Source organism: Trachypithecus francoisi, unplaced genomic scaffold (assembly GCF_009764315.1).
Source record: "Trachypithecus francoisi isolate TF-2019V2 unplaced genomic scaffold, Tfra_2.0 Lachesis_group2, whole genome shotgun sequence".
Taxonomy (NCBI): Eukaryota; Metazoa; Chordata; class Mammalia; order Primates; family Cercopithecidae; genus Trachypithecus; species Trachypithecus francoisi.
The window spans coordinates 6,990,455-7,003,630 of NW_022681465.1; the positions used below are offsets into that span (position 1 = coordinate 6,990,455).

The 13,176-nt window shown below is 40.0% G+C and overlaps 1 long non-coding RNA gene across 1 annotated transcript; it reads right to left on the reverse strand.

The window, feature by feature from the left end:
- Positions 1 to 1,637: 1,637 nt before the first annotated feature.
- On the reverse strand, positions 1,638 to 3,881 carry LOC117064387. The gene is made up of 3 exons (XR_004429429.1): positions 3,761 to 3,881; positions 2,964 to 3,040; positions 1,638 to 2,263 (listed from the first exon to the last, which is right to left on the reverse strand). It is a non-coding gene; the product is annotated as an uncharacterized LOC117064387 (long non-coding RNA).
- Between the last annotated feature and the right edge of the window lie 9,295 nt (positions 3,882 to 13,176).

Here is a 13,176-nt window from a genome sequence, read left to right on the forward strand (position 1 = left end):
ATTGATATTTGAAAATAAAGTATTCAGATAAACCAGTAATAACCAATTAGAATATCTCGTGGAAAAAGGGTCCCAATTGTAGGAGCAACAAATACTGAAAAATATTGCTATACTGGAGATAGAGCAGAACCTGAGAAGCCTACATTCTGTACTAGTATGCTGGGGTTTACATCCCAGCTACCATTGTAGGCAGGTAAAATCAGCCTCTTCCTGCATCAGTTTACTCACCCAGGGATGATAACAGTATCTGCTCCATAAGGATGTTGTAAGGAATAAATAAAATAATATTTGCAAAATGCAAAGAACAATGCCTGGCATATAGGAAATGCTATATAGTATTATAAAATGTTCATGCTCAGGCATAAAATACAGAAACAAGAATATTCATTGCCACATTCTTTGTACAAGTGAAAAATTAGAAATAATGTCTGCTAATTTAAGAAGTGACTATATAAATAATGCCAATATTTTGAAGACTATGTAGTATTTTTAAAGAATGACATAGATTCATATGTTTTAGTCGGGAAAAAATCTCAAAGATACACTGTTAATGGAAAACAGAAAGATACAGAACAATAAAAATAGAATAATTCTATTTAAGTCAAAAACATGTTGCTTGTTCATGTAAGTGTATGTGTAAGTTATTAAAAGAATAGGTTCTGAAATGATACCTACCTGTCTTGAGTGTGGATGGTAAGTGTGCGAGAGAAAAGACTTTAACCTTTTATTTTGCATTTCTTCCTTGTTTAAATATTTAAACACATGAACATATTCAAGAACTCACATAAGGATTAAAGTGGAAGGTTAAAGAAATAGGCCTGCTATGTATCTCACAGAGTGGGCGCTGCAATCCAATGAGCCTTTCTATGTAAAGAGTGCTGCAAATCAATGCATAAGAGCAAAACAGCTGTGCATCGATGTGTTCAGTAAGTGATGGCTTTTTAAATCCTGAAAGAGATTACCCATATACTCTCAGAAGCTGACTGAAAGTCCTTGTGGAAAAGAGGAGATCTTGCTTCACAGTCAACTTCAAAGTCATGATGGACATATGTAAAAGATGTAAGAAAAGGACCAGGCCTTAAGCCACAGTATATTGTAAATCCTTTTGTTTTCCTAGTTTCAGTGAAACCATTCCTTTTGAATTGTGTTGCAAAGATGGCCTTCATTCAGAAATTGGAAAGTGCAGTTAGTATTAGAAGAATATTGCCATCAACAACCTGCTTACTGTACAGTGTTGTCCAGATTAACATAGAATATTCTCACTCATATATTGGATGATCTGGATAAGGAAAGCCCAGAGACCTGTAGATGTAAACAAAGCCCAGCTTCCATTTTTCTGGCTTAGATCGAATTTGAAATGTCCTGAGTGGTAGAACTTCTTTCTATCTGTTCTCCTCAGAGACTTTCTATTAATCAAATATTTCCTATTATCAAGAAACATTTCCTGACATCCAGTCTAAATTTTTATCTTTCTTATGGCATTACATAATTTGGTTAATAAAATTATCCTATTAGCAGATCAAAAATGACATTCATATTGTTACCCATTTTCTTATTGTTGCATCATGATTATGTGGCTCTAAAGCAACTAGGACATGAAGTGAACATCATTTTCTTTTATTTCCTTCATCTCTCCCATAGATATGAAGAGTCAGGTCACTAGAAAACAGAATATCATGTGATCATGTTTGACTGCACAACTGGTCTCTATCAATATCTATGCCTGAAGAGGAAGAATGTTTGCCTAGTAAGGTAAAATATTTGGTTATCTACCTCTGTTTGCCTGACTTATCCCTGCTGGTATTAGTAACCACTATACAGGAGGAATAAATAGAGAGAAAATTGCAAGAATGTGTGTTAAGATCCTGGAATGAATAGCAACAAAATTATTTCATATTGTTTACATTAATACTAATCTAAAGCTTGCTAAGATGCAAGTAAAACATTAGGGTCAGAAAAGACAGAGGTAACTAGAAGCCCTCTTATTATGTTGAATGGGAAAGAAAAAGAGTCCACTGGATATGAATCACATGAGTTGTTTCCATGGCAGGTGCCTGCAGCAATTATTTTCCAATGGGTGCTTGGTAAGACAGGAGATGGAAAACTCAATACGTAGGGTCAATACTGATCACAGTTCATTAGCACAGCAAGTTGAGGACAAGCGATGGATGGATGTGCCTTATCCTCCAAGCATCTGAAGTGCACTTCCTCAGGCTTCTGTCTTCTGAGTCGCTGAGTCTCTGTGCTGTTTGACACCCTATAACTGGAAGATTATGATTTCTTAATAGGCTTCTGTGCTCAACTTGATAAAACAATAAAAAGTCACACAGAGAAATCTTAAAAAGTCGAGGTAGCTTGTAAGGCCACAGCTCCACTGTTATTTCATACCACTTTCCTCTCCATCTCACTTCTCCACATTGAAATATGCCCCTTTCCTTGAGATATGAATCACTAAAATACAAAAACTAGTTTTAAAGTATGCATAGTTGACCAGGCACAGTGGCTTACACTTGTAATGCCAGCGCTTTGGAAGACTGAGGCAGGAGCATCACTTGAGGCCAGGAGTTTGAGAGCAGCCTGGGCAATAGAGCCAGACCCTCTTTCTACCAAGAAACAATTAATAATAATAAAAAATAGCTGGGCATGGTGGCACAAGTCTCCAATCTCAGCTACTCAGGGGGCTGAGGAGAAGGATCAGTTGAGCCCAGAAGTTTGAGGCTGCAGTGAGCAATGATGGCACCACTGTACTTCAGCCTGGGTGACAGAGCAAGACCCGGTCTGTTAGTAAATGAAAAATAAAATAAAATATTGATAGTAGTATTTAGTGGGGAAACATTAATTTGAATCTACTCATAATCTTGAATTTTGAGATCTGGATTCATTTAATAAAAATCATGTTGAGTACATTTTCAAAATTATTTGAATACATGTTCTCCTTATCTTATTAACGAATTTAACTTTACCGTAGCTTCGGAGAGAATGGCTTGCCTCGTGGTGTGTGATAACTCTTGGGTAGGCAGGACTCCATCAGTAGCTATTCCTGAGACAGGAAATGGTGGCTCTGTGATCACAGTTTCATTGGAACATTTGGTGTAAAATGCAAAACAAAACATGGCAACACATGGCAGGATGATAACAGAGGGGCTGCGGTGACATGTTGCAGCGGTCGTGAGAGTCATAGGAGACACTTGGCATCCTAAGGACCAAATCTTAAAAGGAAAGCCCAAGACAATTGTGTATTTCCCTTTGTAAATGGCATTAAACACATTAAAAAAGTATTACATCTAGAAAGCTAAGTTAATGTTCAAGTCCCTCTAGTCTCCTATCTGCCCACCTCCCACCGCCGCCTTCTGGCACATTTCATAGAGAGGATAATCCCTTTTAAGTGGATTTCTCTCTGGGCAGCATTTCCTTTCTTTGTAATAATGCATCCCACACAACGAGCTCTTTGGACTTCAGAACATTATAATTTAAAGAAAAGACAGAATCATCTCCACCAAATGTGGAAATCTGATTGTGCAGAGGGGAAGACTTAACTCCCTCAAGTTGTGCTCTAGGGCCAAACCCTTCTCCATTTCTACTGAGGACGTCTCTGGAGTGCTGAGAGGTGGAACTCCAATTAGGGGAACACTGAGGGGCTGTTTCTATAGACGCTCCATGGGAGGACCACTTAGTAACAGGAAGCTCATCGGCCCTGAAGCCCCCAGGGTCCTCCAGAGGGCTAGAGTGCCAACAGGGACATCCTTGGAGGGGTCTTCACCTTGGGCTTGGAGTGTCCACCTCACCGTCACTCTCAGATGATTGCCTGGCAGCTGCAGGGTGTCCCAGGGCCTGACTTCTCCCTTTCACAGCCTCACTCATCTCCCTGAGGTGTCTTTCCTGAGGTTCTGGAATCAAGGTTTAGTAAATCATATAGGCCTATCCAGGACCTTTTCAGGGCAGGTATTTCTGAATTCTTTCTCTCTTGACAGGTAACTCTTCCATCTTCCAGGAATTATTAATGAGTTTTCTAGTTCTCTGATCTTTTGGTGATACTGTAACCAGTAAGATATTTTGTTGCCTTGTCATTTTGCCTAAACCAATTTTTATTTTTTCTTGGAAAAAAAATCAGTATAATATGCTAAGATAACAGAACTTTGGGCTGGTCTTCTAAGGAAATGGTGTCAGCCTTTTAAAAGAAAACATCAAAGCAAGCAACTAACGATCGCAATAGAAGGCCAACACTGTTCCTTCTAAAAGCAGGTCAGAATCATCATCTCTCTGGCTTTGAAGAACTCTGCATTGCTAGGTCTCTGTTATTTTCTCCCAGCCATTCTTTTCAGGATTTTCTGTCTGCTGCCATCCACTAACCTTTGCATCCCCTTTCTCCAGCCTACCCCTTGTGTGGGGGTAAGAGCCCATTGTATCTGTAAAAATACAACACATGTCTCAACACAATTTCTAGAACACTCCACAAATGTAAAAGATGACCCCAACCTGATGGCACTGGAATATCTAACTCAAAAATAAACTTTATTCTGGAGAAGTAGGAAATTTATCCAGCATAAACAACTTCAGCTCTTTCACCGGTGAAAATAAAAGGACTCGTGGCAAATCAAAGCACCACTTGGTGCAGAGATTGCTGTTTGCTTGGTCAAAGGTGGGACTGTCACCCTTTTCAAAGCCTAATTGCCTTCACAGCAGTCTCCCGGTATTGGCTTTCCTGTTTGTCTTATTAGGGCTGCAAAGTACACCCTGTGTTCTCCTCGCAGGGAATATCTTGTTTCATCACTAATTGTCAAGATTTGGGAAAAGGTCAACTAAGCTTATCTAAACACCTACTAAAAATAAAAACTCTTTGAATGATTATCTTTTCTAAAAAGATAAATGATGGCGAACATTACTTATAAAATTTTATTTAATAATCTATTTAATAATCTTTCTCAAGACATTTGCATTTCCTCAATAATGTTAACACCTTCCTGACATTTTATTAATGTTTTACAGATTAGAAAGTGTGTATAGATATGTGACCTTATTCATTTTCAAAACAGCATTTTGAGGTAAGAAATATTATTTTTTTCTTTTTAAAATTATAGATGAGGCCGGGCGCGGTGGCTCAAGCCTGTAATCCCAGCACTTTGGGAGGCCGAGACGGGCGGATCACGAGGTCAGGAGATCGAGACCATCCTGGCTAACACGGTGAAACCCCGTCTCTACTAAAAATACAAAAAAAAACTAGCCGGGCGAGGTGGCGGGCGCCTGTAGTCCCAGCTACTCGGGAGGCTGAGGCAGGAGAATGGCGTAAACCCAGGAGGCGGAGCTTGCAGTGAGCTGAGATCCGGCCACTGCACTCCAGTCCGGGCGACAGAGCGAGACTCCGCCTCAAAAAAAAAAAAAAAAAAAAAAAAAAAAAAAAATTATAGATGATAAAATTACATTTCAAATAATGTATATAACTGGCTCATGAAAATATAGCAAACCAAAGTTTCAATTATTCCACATTGCTTTTCATCAGTTCTTAGACTGAAGAATGGAAAGTTCATGGACCTGTAATTAGTGACAGACACAAGAGGGACAGATGAACTCCTGATATTATATCTAAAGCTTGACCCCTCCCTCTTCTTTCCAGAGTAGTTCAAAATTACACCCTGTTCTACCCATTGTGGGCCAAGAAGCAGCACCTGATGACCCCGTGTTACATGGCGAGCCCAAAAGGGACCATTCTCACGCTAAATAATGTCATGGCACACAAGACCAAAGAACTCCATAATGGCACACACCCGCTAGTAGCATGACAGAGGACACAAGGGAGATTCTGAACCCTGCTACCTCTTTGTTTGTGGCTAAAAGTTCAACAGATATAGGATTTGAAGACATCCCATGCTGGGATTGGAGAGGTTCACCTTTACATTGTTTCGGGAAAGTATTCTTCTTCTCCAATGAAGTCGTGTGTTAGATGCAAGGTATTCTAACTGATCTTGGGATTGTCAACCTTATCTTCTTCTTAGTTCAACCACAAAAAGACAAGGTTTGTGCACCGCTTGTCTCAGTTGTGAATAAATGTAGGCCTAATCCTGAGGACAAAAATAGAGCAATCTCTCATTAAAATTCAAGTTATATGAGGACAAAGTTGTTTGCTTTTCTGTTTTGTTCACTGCTGCTTCCTTATTGCCTACAAAGTGCCTGGTACATCGTAGAGGCTGAATATGTAATATTTGGATGGAATATAATATATCGATGTGTGTGTATCTATCTATATGTCTGCCTGTCTGTTTATACCTCAACACTTTCTCAAATCTGATCATCCCAGTCTTAAAGAGCATGGTGTGGTAGACAATGATCATGCTTCTAATACACATTCTCCTCTTTCCTTCCCAGTGATAAAACTCTCAATTTTTAGCTGGGTGCATGGCCACTTAGAGGAAAGACTGCATTTCCCAATCTTCCTTGCAGCTAGACCTCACCATGTGGCTAGGATCTGAGCAGTAGGTGGAGGAGAACATCTCCTGTCCAAGTTCAGCAGGTATCTTGCCTCCTTCCCTCTGCCTAAATGTGTGTGAGATGGCTGGAACACCAGAGGCCAGGAGGTAGAAGCCACATGTTCAAGATGATGGAGCAACTCCACGGCTGGAGCCTGAGGTCCTGACACTCATGATGCACAGGCCCATAAGCCACTGTTAAGCCACTGTTATTTTAGGTTTTCTGTCAATGCTTTTTTCCATAATACCTTTATCAAGTTTTCTAATAGTTGAGTAAACACAACATTCTATTTTATTGCTATATTCTTAGTTTTGTTTTCATTGAACATGAATTTTGTGGAGTGTTGCTTCTGCTTGTAATCAATGTTGACTCATCCTAGAAATCCAATCTCAACTCTCCTGTGTGGTAGAGGCTCAGATGGAAACTCCTGCACATCTTGTTTCTTGCTGCCATTGTCAGTGGACAATGCATGACAGCTTCCAGGGACAGGGTCACTGAGCATGAAGAGGATAAATCTTGACATCTTGGAATATTTCCTTTTTTTTTTTTTTTTTTTGTTTTGAGATGGAGTTTTGCTCTTGTCACCCAGGCTGGAGTGCACTGGCATGATCTCAGCTCACTGCAACCTCTGCCACCTGGGTTCAAGTGATACTCCTGCCTCAGCAAATCCCCAAGTAGCTGGGATTACAGGCATGCACCACCATGCCCAGCTAATTTTTGTATATTTAGTAGAGATGGGATTTCACCATGTTGGTCAGGTTGGTATCGAACATCTGACCTCAGGTGATCCACTCACCTCGGCCTCCAAAAGTGCTGGGATTACAGATGTGAACCACCATGCCCAGCCAGAACATTTTCAATCTGCTTTCTGCATCGTAGCTTTACTGTTCAGTTTGAAGAAGATTCTCTAAAACCAGTCCTATACATTTTTCAAATGTGTGGCAAACCAGGCCAAAGATACAGACTAATTATTTTCCCATGAACCTACTCTACTTGCTGTGAAGTATGGATTCCCACCTACATTTTAAGTAGCACCTCCCCGCTAGTGGTCCCAGATTCCTCTCTTTCTCAATTGTTTCTTACACAATGCTTTCTTGATCTACATTCTTACAGCCAATGTTTTATTGAAATTCATTTCACTTCTGTGAATAAGTTTTTCACTATCGGCACCTTTCCTGGTATTTCCCCCCCAATTCAAATGGCTTTTATTGCCATCACTATCTTCTTCTTGAGAGTTACTGCTTTCTTTTTGCCTGTGTGTTCCATTGTGTCTCAAGACATCTCGCAGGTTTTTCAAGCTCAGCATTTTCATGTTTGAAGCTCTCATAATCGTTCTTCCATCCACACCTGTTCCATTTCCTATGTTGATCATTTCACTCTGTCTCAGTGGCCTGAGTCAGAAACCTGGGAGATACCCTATCTCAAAATGCTGTTTTGAAAATGAATAAGGTCACATATGTACATGCACTTTCTAATCCATGAAACATTAATAGAATGTCAGAAATACATTAATATAATTGATGAAATGTGAATTTCTTGAGAAAGGTTATTATCCAATATGCATTATCCATATTATTCAATATGAATTCATTCATTCAATATGGATGAATTGGTTCCATAGTCAGTTGGTCACCAAGTCATCAATGCCAACACAGGCTTCGGTTTTATTCTTTTGGCCATTATATTATTTAATTTATCATCACTTATTGCCTGAGATTTATCAAGAGTCTTCACACTCTGCTTCCAATCAGTCCACTTCAGTTCATCCCCCACACTTCAGTCACAGAGTTCTGTCTACACTAGAATCGTGGGCATATGACTCTTCTCTTAACTCCCAAGCTGAGCAAGTCTGAACCGAAGCCCTGGCCACTGCCTGCTCTTGGACTTCATCTGCCAGCCATCCCTTTAAATTCTATACTTCTGCCAGCAGCAGTCTGCAGTTGGGGGAATTGGGGGAGTGGGCTTTGGGGTTAAACTTGCATCCTCCTCATATGCCCATTTTCCTTTCAGACAGCCTTTAAAACCCAGCAGAACTGCGAACTGTCAAGCACTTCCCTGACCTGCAACCTTGGCCAAGGATCAAGTCTTACCATGTAGAATCTGTTAGACCACCTGTGAGCAGCTCCACAGCTGAGATCACCTTTGCCTCTATCTTTGACATCAAGCAAGGAACTTCACATCTAGTGGGTTGTTGGAAGTTAGTTGTTTAATGAACTCACAGGAACAGAAAACCTGACTGCATGTTCTCAATTATCAGTGGGAGCTAAACACTGAGTACACATGGATGCAAAGAAAGGAACAACACACATCAATGCCTACTTGAGGGTGGAGGGTGGGAGGAAGATAAGGATCGAAAACCACCTATCAGTACTATGCTTATTACCTGGATGACAACCTGTACACCAAACTCCCAAGACACACAATTCACCCATATAACAAGCTTGCACATGTACCTCTGAACCTAAAAATAAAAGTTTTAAAAAAAGTTAGTTGCTTAAACGAGTAAGTAAAATTCCATTTGAATCATCCATGTCTCTCAAGGGAGAGCTATGGATTATTGGAATAGGTGTGTTTCTCTCCATTCTCTACCTATCTTTCCTAATTCAGAAAAATTGTAAATGCAGGTAGACTAATTTATTTCTACACAGTACTGTCTTTTTGCAACATATAGTTACTTCAAATTCTACCTGAATTTTTTTCCTCTCCAAAACAAGAAGCAAAAGCAACATCTCAACCAGATTCTTTTAAGCCTTTTAACATTTTTGTTTTAGAGTTTCTGACTTTGTTTTCAGACAGTTCACAGATGATTAAAAATCAATAAGGATTCAACATTTGAGAATTTATCTCCTATTGGACAATCAGTGCATAGAATGGCCAAGACAATTTGTAATTTTTGATCAAGTCCTTATGATAGAAATAAAAAACAGAGCACGACTAATCCCATATTTTAAAAGAGGTTAAGGGAATGAGAAGGTAATTCATATTAACTGAGTACCTACGGTGCGTCAGACACTATGCATGGAGGTTCACAGTGGTGAATTGAGTCTTCACATATAATCTAGGAAGTGTTTATGATTACTATGGTTTGACTACTGAGTGCAGTGAGATTCAGAGAGACACAGATCTGTGGAAATTAGCTCACAGCCTTTCCAGTACTCCAGACCACAAATGCTATTATTATAACCTGTGGGAATCCCTGACATTAAGGCAACAGTATATGCTTTAGTTCAACTATGTTCATGAACATATTTTTTTTCTTTAATTTCAGTAGCTAATTCACTTGTTTGCATTTAATTTCACAGATTTTTTTTTTCTTCAACTTTTATTTTAAGTTCACGGGTATATGTCCAGGATGTTCAGGCTTGTTGAATAGGTGAACATGTGCCATGGTGATTTGCTGCACAAATCAACCTATCACCTAGGTGTTAAATCCATCATCCATTAGTTATTCTTCCTGATGCTCTCCCTCCCCTCACCTGCCCCCGACAGGCCCCAGTGTGTGTTGTTCCCACCACATGTCCATGTGTTCTCACCATTCAGCTCTCACTTGCAAGTGAAAACATGCAGTGTTTGGTCTTCTGTTCCTGTGTTAGTTTGCTGAGGATAACAAAGGACACGGATCCTCAGCAAACTGAGGATAACAGTTCTATCCATCCTTTGCAAGGATACGGTGTCATTCTTTTCTATGTCTGCATAGTATTCCATGGTGCATATGTTACCATGTTTTCTTTATCCAATCTATCATTGATGGGCATTTGGGTTGATTCCATGCCTGTGCTATTACGAATAGTGCTGCAGTGAACATACGCATGCTTGTATCTTTATAATAGAATGATTTATATTCATTTGGGTATATACCCAGTACTGGGATTGCTGGGTCAAATGGTATTTCTGCTTCTAGATCTTTGAGGAATCGCCACACTGTCTTCCACAATGATTGAACTAATTTACATTCCCACCAACAGTGTAAAAGCGTTCCTTTTTTCTTCACAACCTTGCCAGCCTCTGTTGTTTCTTGACTTTGCAATGGTCATTCTGACTGGAGTGACGTGGTTTCTCATTATGGTCTTGCTTTGCATTTCTCTAATGATCAGTGATGTTGAGGTTTTTTTCTAATGTTTGTTGGCTGCAAGAGTGTCTTCTTCTGAGAAGTGTCTGTTTATGTCCTTTGTCTACTTTTTAATGGGGTTGCTTTTTCTTGTAAATTTGTCTAACTTATTTGTAGACTCTGGATATTAGACCTTTGTCAGAAAGATAGATTGCAAAAATTTTCTTCCATTCTGTAGGTTGTCTGTTCACTCTGACGATAGTTTCTTTTGCTGTGCAGAAGCTCTTTAGTTTAATTAGATCCCATTTGTCAAGTTTGGCTTTTGTTGCCATTGCTTTTGGTATTTCCATCATGAGCATTTTATACATTTAAAAAAAATTAACCTTTTATTTCTGAATAGCTTTAGATTTATAGGAAAATAATGAAGGTGATACAGAGTTTCTATTATTATTATATTATTATTATTATTTGAGACAGAATCTTGCTTTGTTGCCCAGGCTGGAGTGTTGTGGTGTGATCTCGGCTCACTGCAACCTCTGCCTCCCAGATTCAAGCGATTCTCCTGCCTCAGCCTTCTGAGTAGCTGGGACTACAGACGTGTGCCATCATGCCCAGCTAAATTTATTTATTTATTTATTTATTTGTTTATTTATTTTTGAGACACTCTCCCTCTGTCGCCCAGGCTGGAGTGCAGTGGCGCGATCTCAGCTCACTGCAAGCTCCGCCTCCCGAGTTCCCGCCATTCTCCTGCCTCAGCCTCCTGAGTAGCTGGGACTATAGGTGCCCGCCAGCACGCCCGGCTAATTTTTTATATTTTTAGTAGAGGCGGAGTTTCACTGTGTTAGCCAGCATGGTCTTGATCTCCTGACCTCCTGATCCACCTGCCTCGGCCTCCCAAAGTACTAGGATTACAGGCGAAAGCCACCACGCCCAACCTTTTTTGGTATTTTTAGTAGAGACAGGGTTTCACTATGTTGGCCGGGCTGGTCTCAGACTCCTGACCTCGTGGATCCACCTGCCTTGGCCTCCCAAAGTGCTGGGATTACAGGCGTGAGCCACCACATCTGGTCGAGTTTCTTTTATTATGAATAGCTTATTTTAGTGTGGTATCTGTATGCCACAATTAATGGAACAGTATTGATACATCATTATTAAATTGAGCCCATACTTAATTCATATTCCTTAGGTTTTAACCTGACTTTCTTTTTCTGTTCTTGGATCCATTCAGGGTACCACATTACACTTAGTCATCATGGCTACTTAGGATTTTCTTGGTTGTGACCATTTTTCCGACTTTCCTTGTTTTGATGACCTTGATAATACTTGTCGGGTATTTTGCGGAATGTGCCTCAATTTGTGTTTGTCTCATGCTTTTCTCCTGACACATAGCTTTCTCATCAGTGAAACATACAGTTTGAACTGAGTGATGGATTGAGTAGCTCTGATTTTTCCCAATGCTTGTACTGTGCTTTACTGAAGAAGTTACCTTAACTATTTCAGGAATCCACAGAAAACATAAAACAGAGGCAAATTGGCTCCAGAGAGACACATTTCAGATAGAGCTTCAGCAAATGGACACAGCAGACATGGCCCTTCTCTTTTCAAATGCATTAGGATAATAATACTTGCATAGAAATAAATATGAATTAATACTTCACAGCTATTATCAATCCAAAGATAACACCTGGGCTTTTAATGCCTTTTTCCCCTTTTATTATAAAATGCCTTTCATGCTATTTTACTTTAGTGGGAAATTACTAAGTGAAAGACCTATTCCCATGTTCATTTGCTCCTGGTCTTAAGCTCTTCATAATGTTTAGGCATTGATAATGCATTTGGGGTTTCAAATCTCCAGGGATGAATGTTGGTAAGGATAAAGCTGAAATGAATGTTAAGATAATGTGCTAATAAACGTTATATCCTGCCTATTCTGAAGGTTTGCAGGACTCTGTGGATTGTGAGACTCAGAGAAGAAACCAACCAGACAGGTATCGCATGTGCTAAAGAAATAAAAGCTAGCCTGCTATATGATAGAAAGCTGCCTTTCAGTAAATGGTTGCTGAATTGAGAAAAGACAACCGCAATGATGATAAATAAAAAGATAATGCAACGACTTGCTGAAAAAATGTGCTATGTATCAGGCTCCTGCCAAGTGCTTTCTAAGCACAGTTTTACTTAATCCCCATAAAAATGTTTTCATTCTTTCTTTTTTTTTTTTGTGATGGAGTCTCGCTCTGTTGCCCAGGCTGGAGTGCAATGGTGCGATCTTGGCTCACTGCAACCTCTGCCTCCCGGATTCAAGTGATTCTCCTGCCTCAGCCTCCCGAGTAGCTAGGATTATAGGTGTCTGCCACCACGCCTGGCTAATTTTTGTATTTGTAGTAGAGATGGAGTTTCACCATGTTGGCCAGGCTGGTCTCGAACTCCTGACCTCAGGTGATCCACCCACCTTGGCCTCCCAAGGCCTCTGCAGCCAGCCTTCCATTCTCATTTTAGGATAAGGAAATGAGGCCAGGAGAAGTGATTTGCCCAAGGTCACATTGTCAGTAATTAGTGACACCACCCGAGAGTTTCTTATCTTCTCAGAGCAATATTCCTTGATAAGAGGACACCTAATAAAAGGGAACAAGCTGAGGGCGCTCCTTGGGAAATCTCACAGCACAGAG